A 23,151-nucleotide genomic window follows, 5' to 3' on the forward strand; every position below is an offset into this window, starting at 1 on the left:
ACTGTATACCGAGTCCATGGCCAAACCTGGCAGAGCGAAACTGTACCATTCTGTTTCTGTGTACATTTGAAATTTTCCCTGGGAGGGAGGGAGGGGAGAGAGAGGGGAAGAGAAGAGGGGAAGGGAAGGAAGAGAAGAGAAGGGAGGAGAGGAGAGGGGAGGGGAAGAGACAAAGGCTGGCAAAGAGATGGCAGTAAAAGATAAAGAATGTGGAGCCAAAGAAACCTTCTTTAAGCAGGAGGGGATAATCAAAACAGTCAAACGTTGCCGAGGTCAAATAAAATAAGAATCGTGAAGTATCCACCTCACTGAGCAATACTTGAGGAGAGTTGATTAAAAAAAACATTACCTGTAGTTTGAAAAGGGCAAATGTGCTTACAATACAATAGAAGGTAAAAACCAGAATGACTTGCATAATGCAGGATGTGTGGGTGTGGTTCTTTTACTGGCGGCCTTCCAAGCTTCCGGAATCTAACCAGACCCCATTCATCTTATCCCCTCCCCATGGACAAGTCTGACTCCATCAAAATGAGGTGAGCTCCTTCCCTGAGCCTCCAAGTTTCGAAAGGCCTGTGGAAGTCTCTGAAGACATCAGGAAAGAGTAAAGTAGGGAAGATCAGATCTGCTCGAGTTGTAGCGTGGCATATTATTGCTGTCGCTGCTGGCATTTAACATATTAATATCATGCTTACTTAGTACCAAGCACTATTCTAAGCACTTTATAAACTTACTTTAATCCTCTTAACAGCCCTATAACATGGACACTATTGATGAACTTTTAGGGTGATGGGGGGTTCGTGGGGTCCGGAGCCGATAGCCAAGAAAGAATTCTTGAAGACCTCTTTGGTGCAAAAAAGGTGATCTTATGAAAGCAAGGGGACAGGACCACTGGGCAGGGCAAGAAGAGCTGCACTGTAAATATGGGTGGGGGTGGGGGGAGTGACCATTTTATGGAGTCAGGGGGGAGGGAGTTTTCAAAGAGACTTTCACAAGCTAAAGATTTACTGAAGGCCTAGCTATTGTTAAACTAAAATTGTTTTTCCCTCTAGCAAGACATTAACATTGAGACAGTAGGGAGTTCCTGGACTTTGGGCTATGATAGGATTGTCTTTTTCTGGTAAACTGGTGGAGACTTTTATCAGTGTAACCAATTGTTTTTTGTCCTTCCTTGTTTTTGGGTAGCCGGGAGTGTCCAAAGAATATCATCCATGTACCACCTGGGGGCGGTGGGGGGGGGGGGGGGGGAGGGGGGGGGGAGTGCAGCGTGCTAGCTTGTGTTTTGGCCCTCAGCCTGCCCCAGGCTCCCTCATCACTATTATTATGAGTTTTTGCTCTGGATCTATTACTTTCTCACCATGTGACAGTGATGGAGTCATTTCTCGGTGCTGAGCTTCAGTTTGCTTCTCTGTACCAGGAAAGCTTTTGGACTGGGGATTTCAGAACTTCTTTACAACTTTAACATTCTATGAGCTGTGGTGGTGATAAATCAGCACTGACCCAACATGGTATGTGGGGGGGGGGGGCGTAAATACTGACTTTCCCCCTTTTTTTCTTCCCCCAGCTTAGAGTCCTATTACCTTTATTCTGGCATTCTCCCTACAGAAGGCAGTAAATGTTTAAAACTATAATGCCTGGCTTTCAATGGATGTTTCACAAATACTTGTTGGTTAAATTAATGGGTGAAAAATTAAATTATCCTAGCCCCCATTTCTTAGAGACCCTGCTATGACACTTCTCCATCCAGAGAGTGCTGAAATCTTAGCTAAGGATATGTGTGTATAGGCACATACCCATGTGTGTGTTTCAAAAGCCAACTGCATTCCTGTCTGGATTCTTTATATTCATGAAAAAGATTGTTGTAACCATTTCAAAGCTTTCAGTAAAGAATTTTTCTGCAGCAAAAAAATCAAGGTCAAACACTAAACGAAAAGATTTGTGGGAGTAGTCAGAAGCAACTCGAGGCTCTTAAGAAAGTTGACTACATAGTCTCAACCCTAAGAGAAAGCTGCACGTCAAGCTCTGTTGTTGACTGAATCAATGAAATGGCTGTTCCTTCAGGCCCTGCATGGGTTTGTTAAAGCATTCTTAGGTATGTTTGCTTTTGATCAACCAACAAATAATTAAAACTGGAATCTCCATCCCTTCAATGTTCTCTTATGAAATGATTGAGGTAAAAGAAAAACGTAGGGGCCCCATACCTTATGAAACCGAAACTCACAAAATAGATATATTAAGAGATTATTCATGTTACCCCACCCCCAGAAAAAAAAAGATTCACTGCAAACAGAGTTCCTTTAAACAACATGCTCCCTCAGTGCCCTTCAATGTGACTGGGCTTTCCAAAATTGTATCTACACAAAGCTTTTGAGGAATACATGTTTTATAAAACGAGGCTACTCTCTATCCAACATTTATCAATTTTAAGCTGTCACTGCACATTCATGAATTTTAACATTAATTTGGACTAAAAGCTCACTTTGGAGAAGTGAAAAGTACCATCTCCCCACTCGAAGCTTTCTAGTAAACACACGACAGAAAGTTCCCATTACTGGGGGAACCTAAATTCAGTTTAATTCAATACTTGGTTGTCTCACGTTAGAAGCATTGCATTTGATTTCACAGTTGCACATTACCTTCTGGGTGAGATTTTCCATGAGTACATTTCAGTAGAACTCCTTCTAGGTCAGGGTTATCAGAAACCCTTGGAAATTCCTCTTTGCTCTCCATTAGTGTTTTGTTTTTGTTTGTTTTTCCAACGTGGCAGTCATGATTATCTTGACATCTCTTGGAATTTTTTCTTTTTGTGGTATACATGCAATACCAGGACCAGTTTCTGTTATAGACTGTAAGGAACTATTAGTTTCTGTCATAGATTGTATAGATTGAAAAGGAACCTGCATGCCATGGTGGGGAAGGGAAGGGAGATTTAAAGCAGGAACATTTGAAAATGAGAAGCAGAAAAAGTGCTGCTCCTGAGGGAATAGTCTTTCTCATGGCATGCTGCCCAGAAGCTGCTATTCCTTCCTGGCTAAAGCCACAGGGAAGATGAAAAGCGGAGTCTGACAAACAGAGCCGAAGGATGGTGGGGAACAGAGCTCCATGGAAGTCAGCAGTTTGCAAAGCTGGGGTGTCTGGTGTGAGAGCAAGGCGAGCCAGGAGGCTCCACTGCTCACGGGGGTCAGGGATGTCACACAGACCAGAAAGCAGTGTTCGAAGGGAGGTGCGACCCCATGGTCACGCCACCAAGGGTGGAGTTTCTCGGGAGGATCCTGAGACCTACGGCCCACCTTTGGGGGAACAGAGCAGCACTGAGAGATTATATCAGACAAAAGATAGGAACACAAGGAAGCCTGCACCCAAAAGACAACACAAGGCACAGACGTGCAGAGGCCAGGAGAAAACCCTATAAATGACAGTAGTCATGAGTACAGTGGTAACAACAGCAGCAGAGAACTGGCAGATAAAACATACGATTTTGCATCACAATCACAGACACTGGGAAATGCAGAGGGAATCTGAGAGCCCTGGATGTCCACTAGCAAGTAAGTATTAATGAGGTAGCCAAAATAGGCATGATACGTGCCACCAAAAGGAAAAGAAGAAGACCAAGAAAAACAATAATAAAATCAGAATGGAGACCTAGCCTACCACTTTAATGTTTCCTGATGTGGCTGAGCATGAGAGAATGAAGTCCAGTGGGGTCACGTAGGATAGACAGAACCAGGACCTAGAACAAGGTGTGCCTGCAATGGTGGGCATGGCATTCTGGTAAAAACAGGTTGCCAAACGACCTTCCCAGTGAGAACTCCCTCCCAACAGATAGACAGATAGATACTGACCGCTCCCTCAAAGCAGCCCCACCCCAGCTGGCTCTTTGCTAGGTCACGATTTCAGCTTCCAGCCACTTCAGCCACCTCCAGCCTGCAGCTGAACTCATTCCAGGCAAGCTGGTGCCAGCAATTAACCCTGTAGGTCACGGTTTCCCTCGAGGGATGTGACACCTGGTTCTGCAGTTTTAGCAACATCCCAGGCTGAGTTCCCCTGCATTCCATTGGCTTGCTTATTAAGCCCCACGTCTACGAAAACTGTCAGAAAATTTTCAAGCTGGTTTCTCATGACCAAAAACATAATCCTATAATCCTCAAAAAATATTTTGCACAGATAAACAGTACAGCGTACTATCTGACACAGCCAGGCACCTGCAAGCCAGCCATCCCCCAGAGCAGGAGCCTCCTCAAAGTGGTTCTGGTTAGTGGGCCCCAGCCAGTGCAGTTAACCCTTTCGTGCCAGTCATCATCCTAACCCTCCCTCCCTTGGAACCTGGGTAATGATTTTAAACCTTTCCCAGTAGGGTGCAGGTTACACGCAAAAAAGAATAGGTTCGTCTGGAATAGGTGTTAATTTTCAACAGAGAATTGTCAGTTTGACCCAAGTTCCCAAATGGAGTACTTTGAAGATAACATTTCCCTATGGAAATCCCGAATACAGATGTTTTCCCTCCAGATAATTAAAGTTGAATATGAGTCTGATTAAAAAAAAAAACAAAACCCTCCCCTGCTTAATGAAAGGTTTGGGTCTGTTTCGGGTTGATTTTTTAAATTAAATGTTACTTAAACTTTGATCCTAGGACGTTCTGAATTTTGAAATTTTACACATATACCTGAAAGAATACCGACAATGGAGCAAAAGCCCTTACTAAATATGGAATGAGTACAATATTCCACTTGCCTAATAAGATAACTTCCAGCAACTTTAACCAACTGAAGCTCAAACAGGACCTGAACAGCTAAATGAGAGTACCTGAACAGCTGTAATAAAGGGCATGGACTTTACTGTGGAGTAGACAAAAAAAGCCACCCTCTGGCTTTTGAAATGGAAACTATCATATTTGGATTTTATATGATATTTAACCAATTTCCTTATCTGGTTTCCCCTGGTAACCCTCCTTTCCTTCTAAAATTACAGTCAAATTAGACACAATGAGCAGGCGAAGGAAGAACACTGTGACAAACAGACTCGCTGATAAATGAACCCCAAACAGAGGAAAGAAGTCACTAGAAGCCACAAGAGCCTCAGCAAACAACCCTCTGCACCTGAGTGATCCCCGAGTGCCCTGACAGGGCTACAGATACAGTACAATCCAGGATATTCCAAGTAGTCATCAAGAAAGGGTTAAATCAGGTTCAGTGCTCTCTGTTGAACAAAACACAGTACGTACATAAGGCAGCTCAGAGGGTTTTCAACTTTAATCAAGAAAAGAAAGGAATAAACTTCATGTGAAAAATTCAGTCGCAGAGAATACCCCATTCCTTCACAGAGAACACTCCAGCCCTTGTAGAGCTCTATGAGAAACAGGAAGGCTGGTTTTCCCCTACTGAGCACCTTCACTCAGTGTCTGTTCTCCGGTTCAAATCCAGGATTCTCAGGCTCCAAATCCTTTCCTTTATTCAACAACTCAATGATAAAAAGAATGTCCAATTGAAAATGGGCAAAGGATTTGAACAGACATTTCTCCAAAGAAGATATAAAAATGGCCAATGGGCACATGAGAAGACGCTTAACATGAACAGCCCTAATAGGAACACAAACCAAAACCACAATGAGACACCACTTCACACTCACTAGTGGGGCTATAATCAAAAAGATAGGTAATAAAAAGCGTTGATGATTATGCAGAGAAACAGAAACTCTATACACTGCTAGTGGGACCGTAAACCGGTGCAGCTGCGTTGTAGAACAGGCTGGCAGTTCCACAAACAGTTAAACATAGAATCACCACTTGACTTAGCAATTACACTCCTAGGCATAAGCGTGAGAGGAAGAATAACAAATATCCATACGAGAACTTGTACGTGAATGTTCATAGCAGCATTATTCATAATAGCCTAAAAATGGAAGCAATCTAAACATCCATCAACTGCTAAATGGACAAATAAAATACAGTATATCCATACAGTGCTCAGCCAGAAGAAGGTATGAAGTACTGATCCATACTACAATATAGGTGAACCTCAAAAACATCATGCTAAGTAAAGGAAGCTAGTCACACAAGATATTTTAAGATACCTCAACAGGCAAATTTGTGGAAACAGAACATAGATTAGGGGTTGCCAGAAGCTGGGGGAGTCAGGTGGAGGGAAGTGGAGAGTAAATGGCTAAGTGATACGGGGTGTCTTTTAGGGGTGATGAAAATGTTCTCAAATTGATTGTAGTAATGGTTTCACAATTCTGTGAATACACTAAAATGCCTGAATTGTACACCTTAAATAGGTGAATTACACGGTATGTGAATTATACCTCAATAAAGCTGATATATCTGAAGATACGATTTTTGCCTCCAGTAGTATATCTGAGGGATCGTTAACGCAGAGTTTATTTGCTACTGAGGTTTTAAAATTGCTTCTGCAACACTGTTGGTTTTCGAGTAACACTCGATGATGCACTTGTGCTTCTTTAAGTGTGTGTTCTTTCAAAGATGATGAGTAAAGCCAAGATTTCATGTTGTTATTTATTCCCAGCAACAGGAAAAAAAATATTTAGTAATTCTATTTCATGGTATAATATATTTAGACTAAGGCATTGAGGTAAATCTATCTTGGCATATGGCATCTTTTTTCATCACACTTTTAATTGATAAACTTATTGCTCTATTATAAAACAATGCATAATCAGCATGGAAAATATGGAAAAATGCAGAAAACATAAGAAAAAAAGCCAGTCAACGCTATTCCCACCCACAAGATAACAACTGTTAACATTTGGTTTATTTTTTTGCCCTTGTTTCGCAATGCATGCTTTTTTCACATATTTGTGATCACATGGTATTCTTCACCATTTATCTGTCGTCTGCTTTCACAAGAGCCTTGTGGAACAAATCTAGTAAAACTTGGACCAGAGCACTGATCTGTCTCTCAAGCTTCTCCTCCCCGCTGCCGGCCCCACTTACCTTCTTTTTCCTGGAGCTCAATAACGCCACCGCCCAAACCTGAAGACAATGAAGCCATTAAGAAGAAAAGCTACCAAACAAAGCTTGAAGTGCCCATCATCTTGAAGTGCCCGTCCATCATCATGAAGCTTACTGTTGTCTCTCCCAGGCTTACATATAATGAATCAATACCACAGCAACAGTTCAATTTCATCTTTATAAAGGAGGTCATGTATAGAAATGGAAACTCTACAGAGACTTAGTTTTCTTGTAATCAAGTACTTGGCCCCCTCACCAACTTTACAGGAGATCTGCCATGATGTGGCCATCTCCTCGATAGAGGACCTCTTTAACGTTGTTAGAACACCATCCACAGTGACCTGTTCTCCAGAAAATGTAAGGCTATTTCTCCATTGTTACGGCACGATCATTTAAACTGTAGGATCATTCCAGGCCAAACATTGTACTCTAAAAGCCAATGATACAAATCGTATCTCTAAGCAGTGGAGAGCCTGCCTAAGGCATCAGGAAACAGAAGCTCCATCTATTCCAAAGTTCCCAGCCAGCAAAATACAGGGAAGTCAAGAGCTTGTAGATACAAGGTTCATAAAGATACTGTGATGGTAAATGCACACTTACAGTGCACATATACTGTGTTGGGGGAAGTGCAGTTGGATCCAACAAAGCCCAAAGACCTACAATTGAAAATGCTTTGTGAAGGTAAGACCCACATGTGCACTGCAAGATTTAACAAGGCAGCACCTAAAGAAGTTGTTGAGGTGTTTGGTAGACACCAGACAAAAAGAGACCTGTTGCTAATATCCTATGAATCATAAGGCCCAATTTCTCTATTATGTGCTCATTATTAAAGTGCCTTAGCCTTTCTTTTATACAGATGGAAATAATATGTGTGTTGTTTTTTTTTTCTTTTTAAGGAATAAGTCACCTTAAATTAGTTGTTTGGATCTAACTGTGATCAAAAGAACTATTAGGACAAAAGCAGAAAGAAACAGATTATGCAAAGCCTGTAACATTAGTCACTAATAGCATCCTGTGGGAGAACCAAATGTAAAAAGATGGGTACATGGTATGATGTCAAATTAACCTATTTTTTTTTTCAAGGACTATTGTACTAACAAAGGCAAAGTGAAAATGTGTGTACTTGTAAATCCAAAGGTTGAATGTTATGAACAAAGCTCTCAATTCGTCTCCTAAAATGACCTGAAGTTGAAGAAGACAGTGGAGTAGACAGGAAAATATTTGATTAAAACATGGGAAGAAGCACAAGTCAACTCTTGAGGAAATACTGTCACTGAAAGACCATCTCAGGAGGAATAATTAGTTAAATGGATGTTGTTGTAGTTTTCTACCTTTGTGTTGATGAAAAAGCACTTCTAAAGTGAACTAAAGTCCTAAAGAACAGGTGTTATATGTGACATATGCTATCTGAAGGTCAGTAAACAAGTGGCTAAACTCGAAGGTCTTCCAAGGCTAATATGCATCAACGGAGCCATGAGTCTAAATACCCAATAATCTATCCAACAAAGAAAAGACAAAGAAACATGGAAAAACATGGCATCATCATATAATATTTTTTCTCAAATTCAGTCTTGCAGTGTCACGATAACTAGAAAACACCACGATGTCACTGTGTTTCATGCTGGGGGTGGGAATTTACAGGTTATTCTTTAAGCCATTCTGTAGTTTCCATTTGGAGCCGGGAAAAATGATTTGGGAAGTTCATTGTCAATTTCAGTTTGTCATCTTTCTATATCAAAGACAGATGGGATTGGATGCAAACATATGGGAAGATATTTTTTTCTAAGCCGAAAATGTCTTGGATATTTGTATATTTTCTCATTATTATACAGGGCTGCGCTGTCACTTGGCTGTCACCTTAAAGTAATTTCATCTGGGACACAAGAGTGTCCAGCCCTAGGTTAATGAAGAATACAAGAAACAGCTTTATAAAGTAGGCTGGGCTTTTCTCTGCCCTTCATAAAAGCTACTTTTGACCACTGTGCTAAAGCAGTCTCAGCTATATTCTCTCTCAGCAAACTTCAGACTGTACATCAGGTTCATGGGGCATTTATTTCATGGCACAACCGCTTGCAAACCTGATCTCTGTGTGGTCTTTCCATTTGTATATTCACACTTCTTATTTCTGAAATTAAACCAGCGTCTTTCTCTATATTCTCTCCAGCCAGCACTTGAGGTTTGTTTACCACAAAACACTTCTTGCCTTTAAATATGTCCCCAAGAGTCTACCTTCCCCAGCTGCCACCAGTGGCCACCACTAAACACTGTGACAGAAGGTACTTTCTTCCACAGTTGACAGGACTGGGTGGTACTGTCCATCTTCAGTGGTAGTAGATTAAATGTGTTTCCTCCTAAGAAATCAAACAGGGTACCACTCCAGCTTTTTAAAATTCAAGTGAAACCATGAAAGATCAAGAAGAAATTATGAAAGAATATTCATCTTTTCTCCAAATGGACCAGGCTTTTGTAAGCACAAGAACAAAAAAAGAAAATAAAAAAGACGTACGGACCTAACCGATAACATCAACCTTCTGTATGTTGAAACAAAATTAAACCGCAAACAAGAAGCTGGGGAACTATATTTTCCAAACAAATGTGACATACATACACCAAAAAAGAGTTGAGAGTGTTAATATCCAAAGAACTTTTATAAATCACAAAGAAGAGACAAGCATTCTAACAGATAAATAGGCCAAGGACCATGCACTGTTGATGGTCTAACTCAGCAAGCATTCCTGGCACCACCACCCCTCTCTTGCCTGTGTCACTGGCAACTAGGGGTAGTAATGTGACACAATCTTGCAAGCAAGTATCTATCGAAAGACGGGCATTTCTAGGAAATTTTGTGTGCTGTTGATTACAAGTATGGATGCCACCCATATTCCTTACCTCATTCTTTCCTGCTTTGGACAAGGACGGTATGGCTGTGGAGCTGGGGAGGTCATCTTGCAAATGTGATATCACTGAGCTACTGACCAAATACCACCAGCAGCTGGTTACTTCCAGACTCCTGTGTGTGTCAAGAAAAAATGAACCCTTATGAGTGTTAGCCACTGTTAGGGCTTCAGACACTCCAAGCCAAAAACATTCCTCATGGATGTTCTTCATTTGATTCAGGAATTCATACATAACAGGTGGGATAGACAATAGCATAAACATTGTTTCACCTCACAAATAATAAAACATATTAAAAATAAAGGAGCAATGTCAAAGACATTATGGTAAGTGAAATCAGCCAGTCACAAAAGGACACATATCTTGTGAATCTATTTATATAAGATACCTAGAAAAGTGAAATTCATAGAGACAGAAAATAAAATGGTGGTTTCCAGGGATGGGGAGAGAGGGAGGGGAGAGTGGAGAGTTAGTGTTTAATGGACACAGTTTCAGATGGGGAAGATAAAAAAGTTCTGGAGCCGGATGCTGGTGACAGTTGCCCAACAACGTGAATGTACTTAATGCCACTGAATATACACTTGAAAATGACTAAAATGGTAAATTTTATGTGATACATATCTTACCTAGTAAAAATATAAGAAAAAAATAAAATAGCCATGCAATAATACAATTTTTCAGTTTTAAAAACTAAATTCATTTTTTTTTTAAATTTCATTAATGATGGTATACAGTATTTCTGAGTGTGGAGAAACAAGGTTTCTCACAGGCTACCGTTGGGAGTCTGAATTCGCCAAACCACTTTAGAGGAACTATGGTAAACTGTACCCAAAAATCCTATAAATATTCATATCCTTTGGCACAGTGATCCAACTTCTAGGAATTTAGCCAATAAAATAATCACAAATATAACATCTGAAGTCCAAAGATGTTCATAATAGCATTTTTTATAATACTGAACTATTTGAAATGACCTATGCGTTGAGAAAGAGGTTTGTTTAAACACATTGCTATCCATCCCTTCCATGGAATGCTGTATTGGCATGATGAACAATAGTGTAGGTCAGTGGCTCTTAAACTTGGCTGCATTTTTGAACTGCCTGGGGGAGATCTTATAATTCCCAGGGCCATCATACCTCATATCCATTCAATTAGGACTTTTGGAGGTGGGACCCAGACATCAGTACTCTTTAAAGGTCCCCCCCACCCTGACCCCTCCCTGATATTCCAAAGTGCAGCCAAGCTTAAGAACCACTGATGCAGAATTCTATTTATTGACATGGATACAACATAAATATTCACTAGAATTTCTTTCATGATAAAAGTAGATTATAGAACAGTCTGTATAGCGTGAGCTCATTTAAAAATATAAATGTGTGGGACTTCTGAGTAAAGATGATGGATTAAACACCCACATTTGCTTTTACTTCTTCCTAAAATGCCACTAAAACAACAATAAAAGATTTTTAAGAGGTCCAAACTGACAAGGAAAAAATAATGGGAGAAGAGAAAACAGCAACACAATTTTGGAAGCTAGAAAGCATTTGAGTGGTGACTTAGTAGAACCAAGAAAGCCAAATCCTGAACTGACAGTAGAGAAAGCTAAAAAGTAACCCAATTTACAATGCAGAACTCTTACCCCTAATGATAACATGATTAGGGGAAGCAGGTACCTCTGGCAGGATGAAAGGAAAGGTCACTTGCAAGTGTACTTAGAATGCAGTTAAAACTCCAGGTCCCTTCCCCAACCCCAGCTGGAGCTGAAGGTTTTATTTTGTGAAGAGTGTAAGACAGCAGGTGTCTAGGTGGGGGCATCAGACCCAGTGGCGGGCTGAGGGCACTATAACTGAAAGCAGAAGTCTTCAGTGAATGCCAGGTCTCCAGCTTTCTTCTACTCAGCCCCTATGTTGAAGTCCTACCTCTAGTACCTCAGAATGTGACTGTATTTGGAGACAGGTCTCAAGAGGTAATTAGGTTAAAATGTGGTCATTAGGGCAGGCCCTCGTCCAATCTGACCGACGTCCTCACCAGTAAACTTGAACACAGACACATACAGAGGGAGTGAAGTGAGTGTGAAGAATGTGAAGACACAGGGAGAAAGTGCCCATCTACAAGCTAAGGAGGGAGGCCTGAGAAACCAATCCTACTGACAGCTTTTCTTCAACTTCCAGCCTTCAAGAATCGGGTGCAAAAACATTTCTGTTGTTTATGCCATCGCCAGTCTGTGGTACTTTGTTACAGCAGCAAAGTAACGCAGTACTCTAGCAGAGCTCCCCCCACCCCAGTGGCCCAGCCGTAGCGCGGCACAGTGAAACTCTAAGTTGTCAAGGCTGACCCATAGCCTCAGGGTTTCCAATCAACTTTTGGTCCCCCACTCTTAAACCTTAGCAGACATCCAAGGGTTATCAGACACCTGTGGAACACTTCCGACATGAAAGATATAATCCAAAGCAAACAGAAAAGAAACAAAAAAGATTTAGAGAAAGCACGGACTACTCATGAATGGGGGGAAAAACCGCTTCTAAGGTACTGACCCATACTACCACATGGATAAACTTTGAAAATGTTATGCTAAGTGAAAGGAGCCAGACACAAAGGGCACATAGTGTGGGGTTTTGTTTGTATGAAATATCCAAAATGGGCAAACTCAGAGACAGAGTAGATTAGTAGTTGCCAGTAGATGGGAGGAGGGTGTAAGGAGAGACTGCCGATGGGTATGGAGTTTTGGGAGGGAGTCATAAAAATGTTCTGGAATTAGATAATGATGACAGTTACACAACTCTGTGAATATACTAGAAACCACGGAATTTTATACTTTGAAAGGGTGCGTTTTATGGTATGTAAATGATGTCTCACTAAGCTGGTAGATAGATAACCTATATAACAATATCCTCAGAGATGTATGAAAAGATAGCACACACACGTAATGCAAACAGGGTGCTATAAACAAGAAACACTCAAAAAAAAAAATAACCAATACAAAAACAGTTCCTGGAAAGTAAATTATAGTAAAAATTTTTTAATTCAATATAAGGATTAGAATATAAAATTGAGAAAATCTCCTACAAAGAGCAGCAAAAAGATAAAGAAACAAAATGACAAGAAAAAAAGTTAAGAAAATTAGAGGAGCAGTTTAAGAGCTACAGCCCACAATTATAATGGTAGGGCAGTAGAGACAATAGAGAGAAGAGGGAAAATGTATTAGTTACCTATTGCTGCATAACAAATTCTCCCAAAACTTGGTGGCTTAAACAACAATAATCACTTACTATCTCTTGTGGTTTCTACAGAACAGGAATTCATACAAGGCAGAACGTGGACTGTTTGTGTTCCACAATGTCTGGGCCTCAGCTGGAAAGCTCCAAGGCTGGAGAGTGGAAGCATCTGAAGGTTCATTCATGTCTAGTGGTTGATGCTGGCTGTTGACTGAAGTTCTAGCTGGGGCTGTCAACTGGTACACCCATGTGGGCTGGGCTTTCTCACTTGTGGTGGATAGATTCCAAGAATAAGTGTTCTGAGAGAGAAGAGAGAGAGAGAGAGAGAGACAGACAGACAGACAGACAGACCCAGGCAGAAATCATATCTCCTTTTATGACCTAGCCTTGGAAGTTGCACAGTGTTACTTGTGCCACATTCGATTGGCTGAGGCAGTTACAAAGGTCTACCCATGCTCAAGGGGAGGCAATAGGGACTCTACCATTCCTTGGAGGAATACCAAGGTCACATCGTAAGTAGAGTATGTAGGATGGAGGCTATATAGGCATCACCATTTTGGGGAAATACAATCAGCCACAGGAGAAAAACTTCAAAGAAATATCAAAATATGAGAAAAATTTCCAGAACTGAAGGATATGACTTTCCAACTCAAAAGGGGTCATTAGGTGCCCAATCCAATAGATGAAAATAGAACCACACTAAGTCCTCTCATTGAGAAATTTCAGAACATTGAAGTCAAAGAAAAGATCCTAAAGCTTCTGTTCAATTTTTGACTGCCCTACATCTTTTCTCTTTGAAAACTTCCACCACCCCACCGGGGAGATTATCCATCAGCACACAACTCTGCTTCCCTTACTTCAGGAGAATGCACTTGCCCGAGGTTAATCAATAAACCTCATATTCCTGAGCATGCTGGTTGGTTCAGGGATGGACACATTTCACAAAGTCAAGTCCGGCCCTGTTTCAGGGACTGATACAGACATTGGTTATGAAAGGGCCTCTTCTGAGATTGTAAGGACCAGAAACAATATAAGCCTACAGCTGCCAAGGGCTATCTTTGCAGCTAAGTGTGAGAGGCCTGCTTAAGAATGAAGCCAACACTAAGGGAAGTAGAGCCAAGAGATGGAAAGAGAAAGCAGAAATTACATGATATTGTTTGAATGCCTAGAACTAGCTCTACTATTGGCCGTCCAAGGTTATGTAAGCCAACAAATCCCCTTTTTTGACATGTTTCTGTCACTTCAAACCAAGAATCCTGACCAATTTAATAACTCATTGCATCAGTATTTCAGAGAATAACCATATGAGAGGGTAATCTCCAGAATATGTTAACTTTGTTTCCCAAGGGTAGATTCCAATAGTAGCAAGCATTCCTAGGACATTCAAGAAATTCAAGTAACAGCTATCAAAGCTTTTGCCCCCAGGATTTATTCGCATTTCAATAAGATCTTTCAAGTGAATACAGAAAAGTCCTATTAGTCTATCAAGTAATTCTGTACTTGTACTTCAATATTAGTGATGTGTGTGTATAAGTTAATTTTTTAAAGGCAGTGTTATTTTCAGAAACGACATATATCCTAAATGTGAACTCTAAGATATACAGTACAGATGAAGGCATGATAAAAGAAGATTATAATTCTGATCTGCTAAGTATCACAAATCCTTTGGAATCTCTTAAATCTTCCAAATGTTATTTTATAACTGTTACAATTTACTATTCATAGTCTGTACACACACACACACACACACACACACACACACACACACACATTCCCTTCAAGGTATATTTTCAAAATTAAAAGAGAAAAATGTTTTCAAAGACTGTTGGTAAACAATGAGCTTATGTGGTACTCAGATTAGTGTGAGGTTCTACTTTGGTGTAGAAAAGGGATAGAAGGAAGAAGGATAGAGAGAAGGAGGAAGGAACAGGGTAGGAAAGGAAAAGGAAAGGATAGGGAGACCTTGGATTAACTGTTAATTATAAACATAATTTCAAATTCTCAGGTGTAAAACTACAAGGCAGAAGATTTTTGCATAATTATAATTCTACAAGACAGGTTTCCAAATAGAGGTCTTCTAAGCTTGGTATAAACAATTAATAACTAAGTATATATTTCCCCACTATAGTAAATCAGAGGAAAGTAAGTTTTCAAAATCAGTTAGCCTTACCTTTGCAGTTTAAGGCAATACTGTTTCCAGAATGAAGAATCAAACCCTGTATTCCTAGACATATCTGAGGTCAGTTTAAGTGGATTTAGAGACATTCAAACAATTAATCCAGATTTTTGGTTTTGACTATCTGATATTCACCATGGAGGATATAGAGTTAACTATGATTTTTCAGGAAATTTAAAAACCAAAAAATATTCGAATCACCAGACTATGATTCTTTGCAACTGACTTTCAAAAAGAGGTAAAATACATGAAATTACTGGTTCTGTCACCATTTCTTGGATAAAAACGAAGATACTTGAAAGCACATTTTTCCTGTGACCTATAGAAACTAGACAGTTGTTTTGTCTCAGACACTGCTTAAGTATTTTACATATTTTTGCTTAAGTATTTTACATATTTTATCACATTGAAAAAAAATTTGTTTAATGTTTATTTATTCTTGAGAGAGATACAGAGACAAGTGTGAGTGGGGGAGGGGCAGAGAGAGAGAAAGAGGGAGACACAGAATCGGAAGCAGGGTCCAGGCTCTGAGCTGTCAGCACAGAGCCCGACGTGGGGCCCGAGCCCATGAACTGTGAGATCATGACCTGAGCCAAAGCTGGACACTTAACTGACTGGGCCACCAAGGAGCCCCTTTATCACATTTTATTGTGACAAAATCCTATGTGGTGAGTACTATTACTGTCTGCATTTTCGAATGGAGGAAACAGAGGAAGAGAGTTACTAACTTGTCAGAGGTCTGACAGCTAGTAAATAGAAAGTCCAGGATTTGAACCTTCAGCACCATGGCCCCACAATCTTAACCACTTCTCTCTAGTGCCTACAACTCATAACTGGTTTGAAAATGTCCCCTGGAAAGAGCTGATGACTCAGAAAAAAAATCTTATTTCATCCTCACAGAAAGCCTCATTTAATATGGAAGTTGAAATACCAGCCACCTAATAAGATAAAATCTCCTTCTCTTCGGTAAATACTCGGATCAAACCATTTTTAAGAATGTAAAATATAAGGAATTCTCATTGTTATAAATATCCAATTCATGAGAATAAGAAAACATCTGGGTCTAATTAATCATTATAAACTTTGCATTTTCATATTCAAAAAGCAATCAAATATGCTCTGTCCATAATCAGCTAAGAGTGAATTATGGTAATTCATGCATATTAGCTTATCACAACACATAACAAAAAGCAGCTTTCCTTGTCTTTGTTTTTATTTTGTCAAAGTAATGAATGTAAATGGTAACAAACCAAAGGGTACAGAAAATCCTAGGACAAAAGGCTGCAGATCCCCTCCCACCACACCCTTCCCGGCCCTAAACCCACTTCTCAAAAGCAATCCATTTTTCCTGTTTCTGCTTGTAGCTCTCTGGAAGTATAGGGAATATGTTTAGACATCTATTTCTTAACTTGTATCTGTTGAGTCCCTGATAGCCCTGAAAGGAAAGGAGCACTTAATTCACAAGGTCCCTCTGGCCTTTTCTCATCTCCCTGATTGTTGATCTTTGTTATTTTTAGTCTCTCTCTGGTTACCTTGGTAACTTTAAATACTGAACTTAAAGCTCCATTTCTAGTTCCATCAACTTTTGATAGTATCTCTTGGACAGAATGTAAATACAGGCAATATTGACAGTATAGAAGGAGGAATGTGGACAGGCCTGGCTTCCCCGGTATGCAATCTGTGCAATCACACAGAGCCTAAAAGCGCTAAGTGCTTCATTTAATGGTCTGCTGTCACTGCCTTGAAATCCTTAAGTTATTAATGAAAATCTTAAAAACAGAAAGGGATGCCTTGTTCATGGTCAAGTGATCTATAATGTGGTATAACTGCAACGGAAAATCTCAACATTTTTTAAAAGTACTCAATGGGTGCATTCTGAGATGTGTATGCTTTAGAATATCCAAGGCTTGCCTTTGCTACAGCATATGTCAAAAATGATTATAAAGCAATGTTAATGTGATATTGGCATAGGGATAGAGAACTGAAAAGGAAAACAGAATAGACTGTGGAGAAAGAGACCCACGAATATATAGAAATGATACATGCCAGGAGTGATATTACAAAGACAGGACAGATTATTCAGCAAATGAGGCTGAGACAACTGAATAGGCTACCATATGCCATGCTCAAAAATCAGCTGCTCATGGATTACAACTCTAATATGAAAACATAAAATTGTAAAAAATTTGACCCAGTAGAGGAAGGTATCTTTATAAACTCAAAGTAAGGAAATATTTCTTAAGTAATACACATAAAGCAATGTCAGAGAAACTATTGATAAATATGACTCCATTAACATTATTCACTTTTGCTCATCAACAAAGAAGGTAAGTGGTAAACGAGGAGAAGGTATATGCCACAAATACGCCTAACAAAATATTAACATCTAGAATACATAAAAACCCTTACAAGTCAGGAAGCAAAGAAAAAACAGCCAAACAAAATTGGGCAAAAGACATGACCCAACACTTCACAGAAGAAACATGAATGGCACATGGCCATTTAAAAAGATGTCCCACTTCATCAATAATCACATAAATATAAATTATACCACAACTAGATATCATTTCATATCCACTAGGCTGTCAAAACTTAAGAAATCTGACATCAAATGTTTGTCAGGATGCAGATAACCGGGAACTGCTCGTAGAAGTACAAACAGGTGAAACACACACAGGAAAACGATTTGACACTATGCTATAAACTGAAATTCAAAAATTGCAAACAGCAATTCTACTCTGAGAATTCTACCAATTCTACAGTTATATATGCCAACCTCATACCCATACAGTTTATAATAGCAAAAAATAAAAAGGGGAAAAATCAGGGGCGTCTGTGTGGCTCAGTTGGCCAAGCATCCAAGCATCCAACCGCAGCTCAGGTCACGATCTGACAGTTTGAGTTTGAGCCCCACATTGGGCTCTCTGCTGTCAGTAGACAGCCCGCTTAGGATCCTCTGTTCCCCTTTCTCTCTGCCCCTCCCCTGTGCGCATGTGCTCGCGCTCTCTCTCCCTCTCTCTCAGAAATAAATAAAACATTTAAAAAAGGAGAAAAATGTCCAACAATAGGCGAATATAGACAAATGGTGGTAAATTCACAGTGAAATATTATACAGCAGAGGAAATGAATTCCCTTATAACCACATGCAACAACATGAATGAATCTCATGAAGACAATATAGAGTGAAAATAGCAAGTAACAAGACTACTTCAACATTGCATTTTTATAAAGCTCAAAAATAAGCAGAGATTTGGATAAACCCAAACACGAACTTCAGGGTAATAGCCACCTCTGGGGGAAGGCCTGAAGCTGGAAGAGGGAAGGAGTACGCAGGTAGATGTACCACCCAGAGCCCTGGCTGAGACAGTTAAGCTTTCTGGTTCTCCCCATTTCCCGGGACATGAAATTTTTCTAGTTCACTTTCACTTTTCACTTAAAGTGCCTCACTCAGCTTTACATGAGGGTCTCAGTTCAATTCTGCAGGTTATGCAATCCCATAGGCTTGTCTCCTGTCCTGCCTGAAGCCTTCCTTATGGAGACCGGCGTGCAGAACAGTGAGAGATTCAGCTCCAGCTCCAGCCCACCCCTCTGTTTTTCAGCTCCATTTGGTCTGTTCCCCAGGAATTGCCCTGACTTTCTTTGGACTTCAGATATGCTTTCCTTTAAAAAAAAATTTTCGCATTTATTTTTGAGAGAGAGAGAGAGAGAGACACACAGCGTGAGTGGGGAGGAGCAGAGAGAGAGGGAGACACAATCTGAAACAGGCTCCAGACTTTGAGCTGTCAGCACAGAGTAGGATGTGGGGCTTGAACCCCATGAACGGTGAGATCATGACCTGAGCCACAGTCCGATGCTTAACCAACTGAGCCACCCGGGCGCCCCCAGATATGCTTTTCAAAGGATTTTTGTAATAGTTTATCCAACATTCTCTGGTGGATTTTGCCATGGTACACCTTAAATCACTTTTCCAATCTCTTCTATGCAATTGATCTTTTCCGGTTTTCTACTGCTACTTTGGTCAATTTTGGTCATCATATACTACAAAAAAAATCAGTAAAATCCCTCTATGTTTTTAGCTCTACTGTCAAACTCCTGTATGTAATATTTATAATTCTATCACCATGTTACTTATGAGTTTATGTCTCCTTCCTGCATACAAATTTTACTGGATTTTGTTTTTTCCACTTTTTTTTTCTTAATCCATCTAACAAAAGGGTTTATCTAATTTATACGTATTTTCAAAGAACACATTTTTGGATTTTTATCATATATACTACAATTTTTGTTTCCTTATTAATTCTACCTTTTGCTTTTCTTAACTGATTTTTCATAGTTTCCCTAGTTTCTTTGGTTGTTCTTTTTCTTTTTCTTTTTTTTTTTTAATGTTTATATATTTTTGAGAGAGAGAGAGAGGCACAGCATGAGCGAGGAAGGGGCAGAGAGAGAGAGGGAGACACAGAATCCGAAGCAGGCTCCAGGCTCCGAGCTGTCAGCACAGAGCCCGATGCGGGGCTCGACTCACGGACCATGAGATCGTGACCTGGGCCGAAGTCGGACACTCAACTGACCGAGCCACCCAGGCGCCCCAGGTTGTTCTTTTTCTAACAAATGTTAGATGAGTACTTAGTTTATTTTTCATCATTCTTTCTTAAAATGAAAATATTTAAAGCCATGAATTTTCCTCTGAAACTATATATGAATTACTCCCATTCCTTTCTAAATAGTTTTCAATTTTGTCTAAATAGTTTTCAATTTTCTTTTTTTTCTTTGATCTAGAGACTATTTTAAAATGTGTTTTTAAATATCTAACTTGGTAAGAGTTTTTATATTATATACTACACATTTTATTTAAATTGGATCAGTGAATGTAATCTGTAAAGAAACTACTTTTAAAATTGTGTTTCAACTCTCTTTTTGGACCAACTCATGATTTATAGTGTAAATATTCCATTACTTCTTTCCTTACCCCCACAAAATAGCATGCTTACCAACCCAAACACAGCTATTAACTCAAGTCTATTTATTATGTTATGCAAGTCCTCTATGTATCAGACAGGAATTGTGTTCAGCTGTTAAAGAACCAATATGACAATAGCTTATACACGGTAGAGATTCTCTCTCTCTCTCTCTCTCTCTCTCTCTCTCACACACACACACACACACACACACACACACACACACACACACACACACACACACAAGCAAATTTGGCATAGATAGCCCAGGACTGACATGGCAGCTCTACGTCATTAACATTCTGGGTTCCTTTTATCTCTCTGCTTTGCAGTTTTGAGTGCTATCTTCCATGCTCAAAGTTGCTTCATGGCCAAACAATACCTGTTGCTGTTCTAGCCATCACATCCAACATTCTAGGCAGGAAGAAGAATGGGGAGGGGTAAAAGAAATCTTATATTTGAGGCAGCCTTCCTTAAAGAGCTTTCCTAGAACCCCCCCACCCAATGATTTCTGTTTATAGATCAATGACCACTCCTACTTTATGTGTTTGGCCATTATGTTATTTACTGTATATAGGTTTATGCTTATGTTTACCTTGCCTTTTATAATTACATAATGTCCTTCTTTGTCCTCTTTGATGCTTTTAACTTTATATTCTGCCCAATTTTCTTTTTATTTGTATTGGACTAATATTTTTTGCCTATTCCCTAATGTCAAACTTTATCACTTTATTTAAGTGTATTTTGGGGGTGCCTGGGTGGTTCAGTCGATTAAGCATCTGACTCTTAATTTTGGCTCAGGTCATGATTTCATGGTTCGTAAGATCAAACCCTGAGGTAGGCTCTGTGCTGACAGTGTGAAGCCTGCTTGGGATTCTCTCTCCCTCTTTCTATGCCCCTCCCCACTCATGTGCCTTCTCTCTCTCTCTCTCTCTCAAAATAAATAAGTAAACTTAAAAAGAGTGTATTTTTAATTTACTTGATAGTCTCTATATTTTACTGAGAGAAATCAGTCTATTCAAATGTAATGTAATCAGGGAAATACAAATCAAAACCATGATGATACACTATCTCACACCTGTCAGAATGCCAAAAATTAACAACACAAGTAACAACAGATTTGGCAAGGATGAGGAGAAAGAAGAACTCTTTTGCACTGTTGGTGGGAATGAAAACTGGTGGAGCCACTCTGGAGAACAGTATGGAGATTCCTCAAAACGTTAAAAATAGAACTACCCTAAGATCCAACAAATGCACTACTAGGTATTTACCTAAAAGATTAAAAAATACAGATTCAAAGGGGTATGAGAACCCTGATGCTTATAGCAGCATTATCAACAATAGCCAAACCATGGAGAGAGCCAAAAAGTACATCAACTGATGAATGCATAAAGAAAAGGTGGCATATATATATATATATATATATATATATATATATATATATATATCTCCATCCAATGGAATATAAGCTATAAAAAAGAATGAAATCTTGCCATTTGCAATGATAAGGATGGAGCTAGAGAGTATTATGCTAAGCAAAATAAGTCAGAGAACGACAAATACCATATGGTTTCACTCATGTGGAATTTAAGAAACAAAACAGATGAATATATGGGAAGGGAGAAAAAAAGAGAGGGAAACAAAACATAAGAGACTTTTAACCACAGAGAAGAAACTGAGTGTTGATAGAGGGAGGTGGGTGGGAGATGGGCTAGATGGGTGATGGGTATTAAGGAGGGCACTTGTTATGATGAACATTGGGTGTTGTATGTAAGTGATGAATCAGTAAATTCTACTCCCGAAACCAATATTGCACTGTATGCTAACTAACTAGAATTTAAATAAAAATTTAAAAATAAAAATAAAAATAAAAACAAATACCATGTAAATTTTTATGTGTTTGGTTTTGTGTATTGCATCTTGCTTTATATTTGCTTTTTTTAAAATCTTTTTTAAGTGTTTATTTATTGAGAGAAAGAGAAAGAGCATGAGCAAGGGAGGGGCAGAGAGAGAGGGAGACACAGAATCTGAAGCAGGCTCCAGGCTCTCAGCTGTCAGCACACAGCCCAACGCGGGGCTCAAACTCAGGAACCGCGAGATCATGACCTGAGCCAAAGTCGGACGCTTAACCCACGGAGCCACCCAGGCACTCTAATTGTTATTTATTTTTTATTGCTGATGCTATTTTTCCTTTCCTCTAATACACATATTTCATTACTATTTATTTAAAATAAGGTATCAAAATGTTCCATTTCCTCCTCCATTTTCATCATGCCAGTAAGATGAAACATTTAGAATAATTTCACTCTACCCTACCCTTTTAAAAGGGCCTTTCTTTTATTTATTTTTTAAATTACACTCTTTTTTTTAATGTTTATTTATTCTTGAGACAGAGACAGAGCATGAACAGGGGAGGGGCAGAAAGAGAGGGAGACACAGAATCAGAAACAGGCTCCAGGCTCTGAGCTGTCAGCACAGAGCCCGACGTGGGGCTCGAACCCACGAACCGTGAGATCGTGACTTGAGCCGAAGTCGGACACTTAACCGACTGAGCCACCCAGGTGCCCCAAAAGGGCCTTTCTTTTAAAATACCTTTATTTCAGGGCGCCTGGGTGGCTCAGTCGGTTAAGTGTCTGACTTCGTCTCAGGTCACCATCTCATAATTGATGAGTTTGAGCCCCACGTAGGGCTCTGTGCTGACAGCTCAGAACCTGGGGCCTGGAGCCTGCTTCTGATTTTGTGTCTGTCTCTTTGCCCATTCCCTGCTCATGCTCTGTCTCTGTCTCAAAAATAAATAAAACATTAAATTTTTTTTTTAAAAAGGCCTTTATTTCTACTCACCTCAGTCTTCCAGCCTAAGATCTACATGTGGTGCTAAAACAATCTGATATCCATTTGAAAAGAAACTGAAGCACAACCCATACCTCCCACCTTATACAAAAGTTC

The sequence above is a fragment of the Panthera pardus genome, unplaced genomic scaffold (assembly GCF_024362965.1).
Source record: "Panthera pardus isolate Hobbes unplaced genomic scaffold, ASM2436296v1 HiC_scaffold_27, whole genome shotgun sequence".
Lineage (NCBI taxonomy): Eukaryota > Metazoa > Chordata > Mammalia > Carnivora > Felidae > Panthera > Panthera pardus.